The sequence below is a fragment of the Papaver somniferum genome, chromosome 3 (genome assembly GCF_003573695.1).
Source record: "Papaver somniferum cultivar HN1 chromosome 3, ASM357369v1, whole genome shotgun sequence".
NCBI lineage: Eukaryota > Viridiplantae > Streptophyta > Magnoliopsida > Ranunculales > Papaveraceae > Papaver > Papaver somniferum.
In genome coordinates, this window is record NC_039360.1 from 182,588,931 (window position 1) to 182,600,439 (window position 11,509).

The window sequence follows — 11,509 nt, forward strand, 5'->3', positions numbered from 1 at the left end:
TTCGGCTCAGACGACGGAGATACCACCGTTCAAACAACGCATACGTAAAGTGGCAGACATCTACCACGAAGGGGTGGAAAAAGAGTTGCAAAAGTTACTTGCAGCTGGATTCATACGAGAAGTCAAATATCCCACTTGGATATCAAACATGGTCATTGTTCCTAAGAAGAACGGAGGTGTACGCATTTGCATCGACTTTAGCAATCTCAACAAGGCGTGCCCCAAGGACAGCTACCCACTGCCAAATATTGACCAGCTGGTCAATGCAACCGAAGGCCACCAAAGGCTATCCTTCATGGATGGATACTCAGGCTATAACCAAATAGCCCTTGCGGAAGAAGATCAGGAGCATACTGCGTTCTTTACCCCACGAGGCCTGTATTGCTATACAAGGATGCCTTTTGGACTAAAAAACGCGGGGGCAACATACCAACGATTAGTAGACAAAATCTTCAAGCCATGGATAGGAAAAATACTGGAGGTCTACGTAGACGACATGCTCGTCAAGAGCAAAGAAGCAAAAAACCATCTCTCGGACCTAAGGGAGATATTTGAAGCCATGAGGAGCTACCACATGAAGGTGAACCCGGAAAATGTACGTTCGGAGTTACCTCAGGAAAATTCTTGGGTTACTTGGTCACCAAGCGAGGAATCGAAGTAGACCCTGAAAGGGTCAGAGCAATAATGAGAGATCATCTCCGCAAACCCTAAAAGGAGTGCAAAAGCTAAATGGAATTTTAGCTTCCATGGGAAGATTCATATCAAGATCATCAGATAAATGCAAAGCATTTTTTGACACACTAAGGAAAGGAAGCAGGTTCACATGGACCGAAGAGTGCGAACAAGCTTTTCGCAAGATCAAAGAGTACTTAGTATCAGTACCCATCTTGCAGAAACCGGAGCCAGGCGAAATACTCACACTATACCTAGCAGCAACAAGCTACGCTGTGAGCGCAGTGTTGGTACGAGACCAAGGGCAAGGAGAAAAGCCCGTATACTACATCAGCAAGACACTCAGTGCAGCGGAGCGTAACTACACCAAGGTGGAACAACTCATATATGCCTTAGTAGTGGCACACAAAAGCTAAGAATATATTTCGATGCACACACCATCCGAGTTTTCACGAAGGCTCAAATAAGTCAAATCCTCGACACACGGAGAAGATTGGAAGAGTGGCAAAATGGAATGCCATGATCAAACAATTTCACATAATCTTCGAAACCAGGAAAGCGAGAAAGCAATCTTAGCAGACTTCTTACCTTCTGAATGACGAAGCTGAGATAGACGACATCCCAGGAATGGAGGAAGACAAGCCGGAACCAGAGGATCTCTTGGAACCACGGAACTCACGAAGGTGGGAGATATTCGTAGATGGCTCCTCCAAGGAGAAGGCAGGTATAGGGATCGTGATAACAACCCCTACTGGAGACCGACTCATCTATGCATTCAGGTTAGAATTCGAACAATACACTAACAACATCACGGAGTATGAGGCAGTCATACACGGCCTACGCTTAGCACAGAGCTGGGCTTATCAGATGTGTGTTTGACTAGTGATTCGCAATTGGTCATTAGACAAATAGAGCTCAAATACCAAACTCTGGATCCGATACTATCTTCGTATCTAAAGCTAGCACAGGAGCATGCGTCAAAGATCAACAAGGTCACATTCAGACATGTCTGCCGAAAAGATAACAGACACGCAGATGCCTTGGCATTTATATCATCAATGCTGAGAGACAGAAACACTACCTCAGTCCAAATTGGGAGAATTTATGATAGAAGGACTAACCTCCGACACTGAAGAAACCTTAGCCGTCCAAACAAGGGCCATGAGGGAAGCAGAAAAAGAAAAAGAAGATGAAGCGATGGGAGAGCCAGATAACGAAGCTGGTGAGTCTGATAAAGATCAACCCACGTCAGATGAAAGCAACGAAGACGAAGCTGAGGACGATTGGAGAATCCCAATTCACCAGTACCTTGATAAAGGTACCTTACCCGCAGACGTCAAAGAAGCTCGAAAACTCGAATCAAAGGCAGCAATGTAACCTACGAGACGGGATACTGTATAGAAGGTCATTTCTTGGACCTTTGATGCGATGTCTCTCACAAACCGAAGGTAAAAGGATACTGCATGATATACACAGGAGAAGCTGGCAATCATAGCGGAAGAAGGTCTTTGGCAATCAAAGCCAAAATGCAAGGATACTATTGGCTAAGCATGGACGAAGATGCGAAGAATGTAGCAAGGCGTTGTGAAAGATGCCAACGCTATGCTAGGAAGATTAAAGCGCCAGCGACGGAGCTTAACTCGGTCATCAGCCCGTGGCCATTCGCCAAATGGGGAGTTGACATTGTTGGACCCTTGATAGAGGGGACATCAAAAAGAAGATACCTTATCGTAGCTACGGATTATTTCACCAAATGGGTGGAAGCAAGGGCTTTGGCAAGGATTAGGGACACATATGTATTTAAATTCTTGTTCGAGCAAATCATCTGCAGGTTCGAGATACCAGCCCCCATAGTCTCTGATAATGGCAAACAGTTGGAAGGAAAGAACATAGACATGCTCTTCAACACCTTCAATATTCAGAAAAACAAGTATACTCTGATATATCCTAAGAGCAATGGACATGCGGAGGCCACTAATAAGACGATGGCAATGAACTTAAAAAAGAAGCTGGGGCATACAAGAAAAGATGGTGCGAGCAGCTGCACAATGTCCTTTGGGCCTACCGTACTACTAGAAGGGCAGCCACGGGAGAAACTCCGTTCTTACTAACCTACGGAGCCGAAGAAGTCATCCCAACGGAGATAATACTGCCAACAACGAAAACAGAGGCATGGGAAAATAATCTGACAGCATATCTTATGCTGGAAAAACTTGATGACCTTGAAGAAAGACGGGAAGTAGCTCTGCAAAGGATGGTAAACTACCAACGAAGGATGGCTCGTGAATACAACAAACGGGTAATTCCTAGAAACTTTGTGGTCGAAGAATACGTACTACGTCAAATACCACCATATCAAAGGAAGAAAGAGTGGGGGAATCTAGCTCCGACATGGGACGGATCCTAGATTATACACGATATTGCGGGAAAGGGTTCATACTACTTAAGAAATCTCAAAGGGGAAGTACTGCAACACCCTTGGAATGCAATGTACCTAAAGAAGTATTACTCGTAAGAGAATGGTTATCACTCAGGAGAAGAAGTGAAGGGGCAATAGCCCGCCATGTTCTATCCCTGATCAAAGGTATTACAAACCAAATTAATCAATGAAAGAAACTTTTTGCTAAGAAAGAGTGCATGTTGATTAAATACAAATTGGGTTAGAAAAGACACCCTCCGTCAGAATTGGCGATGAGGCAAGGCACGACATAACTGCGCATATGTCAATCTCGGATCCTAAGGGCAAATGAATCCCACTGAAAGGCAAATAATAAGCAATATATCCCACAAAGAGAGATACCTTGTCGATGTAAAGCAGCAATCGCACTGAACGCGTAGGGTTACAGGAAAATTATTACCCACGTAGGAGCCCTCGCCACCACGGTACCTTCTGGCCAAAGGATACTTGGGTAGGATGATGAATGTTCCACCAAAGGTTAAAAACACCTTAACACCTTGTGATGACTCGAATGTGCAAACAATTAGACATAATACGTCTATATATATAATAATAAAGGTACTAAAATAAGTACTACCAAAATAAAACTAATACATCTCAAAGTTGCAGATGACGAAGGTTCAGATGATAACAAAGCATTGTTTCAAGGAAAGGAGACAACAAAGGCCCCTCAGCTGGGGGCACAATACATCAAAGGAGTTCGGTTGAAAACAAGGTCAGCATAGCACAATCAAGGGTAAGGAAGGCGATGTAAGACAACACCCTCAGATTGGAGCTCAGCCTCCGCAAAAACATTGTTAATATAGTCAATGGGAAAACGCTTGAACTGCGCCTCCATTTGGGAAGCTTGCGCCGCTAGGTCCGAAGCCGATTTCTGACGAAGCTCCCTAATCTGAGCACTAAGATGATCATTAGCTTGCTGAAGCGCCTCAGCTTTAAACTTAGCAACAGCATCAAACTGGCGAGATATCTCCAGCTGAGATATCTGGCCCTCAAGGAGGTTAATCTTGGCGTTAGCACCCACCAACTGCTCTTGGAGGCCTGCAGACACAAAGGGTATCATCAACAAGAACAAGGATCTAAAGATACAAAGGATGCTACGAAAAAAATAATTGTCCTAAGCTACCTTCGGCATGACTAAGGGACTCTTCTAAACTATGTTGAGCCTCAGCAAGGTCTACCTCAGCCGTATCAAGGTCTTCCACAAGGGTATCCCTCTCCGTCCGAAGATCATCAATATCTATCCGGAGCGAAGCATTCTCAGAGGATAAAACTTGGTACACATTCTCTAACTCTTCAAACCTTTTTACTAAGGATGCATGAGACATAGAAGAAGGCACGAAGCTGGCATCAAGTTTTTTCTTAAGAGGACAGACCTCAGAAGTTAAAACATTACGCTCTGCAGTAACCTTAGCTAAAGAAGCACAAGCAGCTTCAAAATCGGCATGATATTTCTTGCGAATAATTTCTTGGGCAGAGAGACGCTTCTCGACTAAGGAAATATCCTCCTTTTGCTTTAAAATGAGACTCTCCTTCCAGCAAAGGGCTTCGTCACACTCCTCACGAAGCGAAGCCATCTGCTTCACTAAGTCTGCATTATGAGCGGACTCAAGGGAAAGCTGGGCCTCATAATGAACAATTACGTTCATTAGCCTATCATACTTCTTTTGATAATGCCAAACATCGGAGATTAACTTGGCCACGTGATCTCGAAGACATCTAAGTTCACTAGAGCTGCCGGCTGGCAGATGAAGGTTGTCTTAGGATTATGCAACCAGAAAGTAAATAAAAATCTAAGGAGAAGAAGAAACAAACCTATGGCTTTAGAAGACTCGGCAGCTCAGACAGCATCAGCAGATTTGCGACCATCCTCGGCAACCTTAGAAGCATTATTATCTCTCTCAAGAGCCAATAAACAAGCTTCCAGAGATCCCTGGGTTTTCCTCAGATCATCCTCCAACGAAGATATCTTAGCAGCAGAAGTAGCATCACTCGACGAAGGTTGTTGAGCAACGACAAGAGCATACTCTTGACGAGCACGTTCCAGCAGGGCACTCAAATGATTTCATTTAGCCCTATAAATCTTGAATAAGGTATAACCAGCATCGATCTGCTTGCAAAGCTGCAAACAAAGGAGTATAAGGACGGACGAATGATCAGATTAAGAAGAAAAACGATAAGGTAAGAATCACTGAGAACGCTGAAAGACGGGGGAGGAAGTTAGCGTAGGTATCCATGAAATCCTCCATCTCTTGGATGCTACCCCTATGGATCTCACCAAATCTCTGACTGGAGCGGAGACAATCATGGTCAAAGAACAAATCTTTGGCAGCACGATACTGGGCAGATAACACGTCCAGTTGTGAAGCTATCTCGAAAGAACTACCAAGATGATGATGATCAACTCCAACAGAAAATGGACCCTTGGAATCCCGCAGGATGGCCTCAAGAATAGCGTCATCGGAACTACCCAAGCTCAATCTCTCTGGAAACCTACCTTGGCTAGATTCAGCGACAACTCCCTCGTTTGTTTGAACACGAACAAGGGGCACGACTGCTGAACCCTCACCACGACGAAGAGATGGCATGGTGGAAGAGCTAGGAACAGAAAGAGGAGCTTGAGAGACGCCCAAATCCATGTCACCGGCAGAAGGAAGATTACCTAGTCCGGTCCAATCTGGTGACGAAGGTGGGGGTCCAACAGATTTGCTAGCGGGGGCAGTAGAAACAGACTGAGCACTCCCTAGTGAAGCAGGAATAGCATTGAAGGAGAAGATGGCTAGTGAAATCGCAACCTTCTTTTTCTGCTGATAATCTGAGCTACCAGCCCTCACTATGGGGGTAACAACCTTAGCAAACGAACCACTTGATTGAAGGGAGGTAGCAGGAGACGAAGGAAGACTCTTAGAATCCACAACAGCATCTCCAGCAGCAGCAGGAATAGCGGGCAAAGCTTTGCTAGGAGCAGAAAACGAAGGCATCTTCAAGGATAACGTAGGTGCAGGGGCTTGAACGCTAACAGGCTCTACTAGCTGAGCACCAGTACCAACAAGAAGGTTCTCACCATCAACTGAAGCAGCTCGGACGGGGCTAGGGTTATGTTTGGCAAAATCCTCCTCAATATCATCCAAATGAAGACTAAGACCAGTATCCTCGATATCCTCCATTTCTTCGTCACCGGGTCCCTCACCAGCAGCCTTGGGATCATCATCCAAAGCATCAAGATCAATCACGGTCTTCAACTTACCCTTCCTCTGGGAAGACTGTAAAGAAACACATGCGTCAGCTAAGAATCGGGGGCAAGGTACTAAGGAACTTACAAGCACAAAGGTACGATAATGATCCTTACCTCCGCAGGCGTTTCAACCAAAGCCTTTCTCTTCCTAGTCCTTATGGCCACAGAATTACCAGCAGAGCCTTGAGCAGTCCCATCAGAAGAAGCAAGGGCAGACTGCAAAAGAAAACCATCATAACAAAGATATATAAGCAGAGGAAGATATTAACAGCAAAGGTACCTCGTGAGAAGCAGCAGGATTAAAAATCCAAGGCTGATACCCATCATACTTCTCAGGCAAAGAACGAGTTGAACGAGGGACTGAGGGGTCTGTAGTGGTGAAACCATAAGCCCAAGGACCAACCACACGAAGAGGAGTACGATCCCAACGATCATCATGATCAAGACGAATGCGGCCAGACTTTGGCAAAGGCAGCCTAGCATAATAAGGGATGGTAGTCAAACCAGTCTTATCAATCTCCTCCAGCAAGTGAAGGCCATTATCCTCCCTAATCTGCCTAGCAGTAACATGAATACGACGAGGACCAACACTCCAAGGAAGAAGGTTGCTTTTTTGAATAGCATCAGCATACGTATCATTGAAGTTGGCAGGGGTATAGTCCTCCTGCTTAGATCTCCCTTCAGCAAAGGGGTCATAAGACTTCAAAGAAGTCTTTCCCTTGCTACGATACCAGCTTTCGCAAAGGGAACGCCAGTAATTACCAGTATACTGGTAAATTCCTCGGACCTGAGTCTTGTTTGCCGGGTCATCCCTGGTGGACAAGACGTCATAATAGAAAGGATCATTTCTACTATACAGAGGAAGAAGCATACATGCGGCCAATTGGCCAACGCTAATAAAAATATTATTCTCATCATAAGGGAAATCCCGAATGTGAGACTCAGTGAGAACATCAGGGTCATTGACGAAGAAAATTTCGAATTTATGAAGGCGAAAAGACTTAGTAATCTCATCAATAGACAAATGAGCAAAGATGTCCTTGTCACGCAGTTGGAGCCTCTGAAGCTCATAGTGAGGAGGAGGTGGAAGATCCTCGATAACAAATTCCTCCGCAGCGACCGTAGACACCTCAGTACCAGCAGGCACCTCAGAATCCTCAGGAGGATGAGATGGCGTAGCATCAGGATGATCCATTCTCGGAGGAGGATCAGTCGACGAAGATATATTTGGACCCTTACGCGTAGGTTTCTTTGGAAGCCTCATGATGCCTAACACCAGCAGGAAGAACATCTCCATCAACAATGACAGAAGAAGATTCCAATTCATTCAAAAGTGAATTGGGGGCAAAAAACCGACGAACTTTGGGCACGGGTTTCACTTAACCAACCAAAGGGGACAGTCTAAACATATCATGGGGGAAAATCAAAAACCTTTGATCACATGATCAAAGTTGCAGGCGAAGAACTACCAAACCGATACCATCATCAAAAATAAAAATGGAACAAAACCCAAGTTCCCATACAACGTAAACAAGCAAAAGAACGCAGGCATTCTCACATGCAAGCATAATAAGCAACATCAATAAATCTCCTAGTCCAACAACGATACAACATGGGAAAGCATGGAGAAAATCAAGACCAAATACGGGTATCACTTACTTGTATGATAGACACAGTGGAGCCAAAGAACGCAGAGAATCGAAGGAAAAAGGGGAGAAGTTAGAAGCAAAAGAGTATCTCAATAAAAGGGATAGAGAGCGACAGTTCGAAGAAGAAGAGGAAAGGGAGTTAATAAAATTCTCTTCTCTTTGTTCCCCTCTTATAGGCGGCTGGAAAATCCAAAAAATTTAGATGTTCCGAAATTCAAGGGGAAGTTATTGCATGAAAGGACATGTAGGGACCACCCAATCGGTACATGCAAAATTGGCGGCGTAACGGAAGTTTTCTTCCACTTCTACAAAACGGTAGAAGATGAAAGAAAAGGGGAAAACTGTGAATACCAATATTCTGTGGAGCGCGTGTCACGATCTTAGTGGCCGCATATATACCTAACTGTGTAGCCTTTGCTAAACAGAGAAGCCTGAGTAACAAGGGATACCTCCGCAGATCTACTTTATCTCATCCCAAGAAAGAAGGCGTGAACGGTTAAGATAAGGAAGGAAAAATCCTAGTCTATATAGAGTCAGCTGGCGAGGGGACATAGGTAGATGAAGCATCCAATCAGCATTAAATGCTCAAATCTCTTATCTACACGCATGAATCTAGGCACGTGGAGAGAGAAAGCGTGGCAGAACCCGATTGGCGGAAGCTGGCGGTGAACGAAGGTACAACCTGTACTAAGGTTGGGTAGTTCCCGAAGGAACGTGGGCCAGCTGAGGTGGCGAAATATAACTGGAGAAAGTACACGGTGGACGAAGGTACCATTGGTACGAAAGGTATATCAGCAGATGATGGACCCACATGCAGCAAAGATATACCTGGAGCAAGAGGAGCTATAAATATTAAGCTTCACCAACAAACTAAGGGCATTCAATATCTAGGAGAGAAGATCTAGTCTTAAGCTTATACCTCTTTAATGTTTAGAACTTAAGTATTTACTTCCACTTGAGTTCTCTTTATTACTTTAGGAAGCATTTAAGATCTTTGTAACCACCACAACTTAATACAAAAACAAGCACTCATTACCCCGTGGATGTAGAAAAATGTCGAACCACGTAAATCTCTTGTGTCTCATGATAAATTAGAAGCTTTTACATTATATTTGTGTTCTTCGTTGTTATTGTGATCTTAGATATCATTTGTTACTTGTAAATATCGGTTCAACGGAGGCATCAATACTACTTAGTATCAGATCCTCAGAGTTGTATACATTACATAGACTACGGGAAACTGAGTAGTCACAATGTGCACTCACAATAATGGCTATTCCAAACCCTAGTTATCCTTCTTAAAAACACAAGAATAAATTATCATAAGAAGTTTCCTAGAAAAAATGGATAAATCCGCAAAACTAATCATCACCTTCATCATCGGAGACCATAAATGTGGTACGAATCTTGTCCATGTCCTCCTTGATTTCTGGATACTTAGTACCAATCACAAGTAATTGTTCTTGCACACACTTTACCTTGGCATCAATTTTATAAACACCCTTGTGAATTTGGTGAAGAAGCTTCATGGAGGAAGAATCACACGAGTCAATAAGAGTGTCACATCTTTGTCTCTTGCAAGCATTCTCCTTCATACGTTTGAAAATACAAGGGCGAACAAGCTTGGGAGTTCCAATAGAGTTGACAATGGGATTAATGGAGAAGGTGCGAAAAATTTTCTCAATAAAACATGGATAGCCTAACTTCTTGTTGGAAGACGTCATCGACAACATTTGATAAATCATAAACCCACAAATGTCGAGACTTTGAGTTCCCAACTCAAGGAAATAGACCAACTCCGTAAACTCACGACTCCAACGAGATTTCTCAATCGTGGAGGGACAAAGATTAGAGGATATCGAGTTTTCCAAAAGAAATCAAGGCAAGACTAAGATAAGTAGTAGGAAATTTTCCTTCATTCCAAACATCACTCTTACCACAAAGACCGTTAGAAATGGTTTCATAAGATGGTCTTTCACGACTAGGTTTTGGAAGGTGAAAACTCCCTGAGGGAATTTTGGTAATCTTTGAAATTGACTCTCTATTAACAAGAATCCTATCTCTATTTATCATGGTCTTGAATTCCATGGTTTCATCATGAACATCATGGATGTTAGCATAGAAGATTCTTGTAAGAGTGTCAAAACCTTCACCAAGGCCATCAAAGATATTCCCAAGATTCAATTTTTCAAAACAAACCAAATATTCTTTATGTCCACTAACAAAATTCAGTTTCTTTTCTAGAATAAATCCATTAGATGAAATCCTTTCAAACACCTTGGCACAAGAATCATTGACAAATATAATCCTAATATAACTTTGATCTATAGGTAAGTTCATGCTGCCGGTGTCACTGTAGTACAGTGGTAAAGTCATTGGGTGATGATACCAGTGACCTGAGTTCGAATCTCGCCAGCACCAAATTCTTTACCGATCCAAAAAAAAAAAAAGTAAGTTCATGCTAGAAGAAGATGAAGAACCTAAGTTTTTTGGAACCTTGAAATTCCTCATGGAATCTAGAAATTGAGAGAGATTAGAGGAAGAGAAGACTTACTTGGTGTGTCCCTTGAAAATCCCTTTCACTTTTTGATCTCCAAAGGTGATTTAATGGAGAAAAATCATGAACCCTGGAAAAGTTTCACGTACGCGGACAAGAAGGGAGGTAGAAGAAGGGTACGCGTACCATTACTTTAATAAACCTGTTGATGGGTTTGGACCCGTTCCTGAACCGTGATCCGCAAAAATTTGGATTTCTTAATCCAAGGTTCGCACACTGAAAGGATCAGTACCGTGCAGTAAAGGAAAGTAGGAAGAACTCCAATACCTTAATTTCCCTTGGAAAGAAAGAAAAAAATGAAATTAACCCTAGCACAAAAATAACTCAACCGTTACTTGTCCCATCTCAAGTTATATACAAATGGGTAGAGCCAAGCTTGTTACCAAGAGGCGACCTGTGATGAAAGATTCCCATGCAACTTTTCCGATTGATATTTGTGAAATGTACCAGTAGTATAATCATAGTAATGATGATATTCGGGGTTAATAGAATTTTTTGAATTCCTTTTCTTATGACCAAAAAAAGATTTTTTCCGATAAACCTACAACGAACTCATCAAACATATTTTCATTGATTTCACATGAGTTGGTAGCAAGCCTAGTTCGTACATCATGAATACATGATTTGACAGGTACATAACTTTTATCAGAACGATTCTTATTTTTAGTCGAATTAAGTTTTCTAAGAATCTAAAAACGTTTTCAAATGCTCTAAATAGATCTTTGCCAATTGATCCATCTCGATAGTATCCCTCAAATAGATTAAGAGTTAATCTAGTGAGACCATATCCTTGAGCATTGACCACGTTTTCTCAGGCTTCCTTAAGAACTTTTAATTTTTTCCTCTAGATTGTTTCTCATCATCTAAGTTTTCCAAAGTCTTAGATGGAACCAGATTATCATGAGAAACCAGAGGTCTAGTCCATAATAATCTTTGAA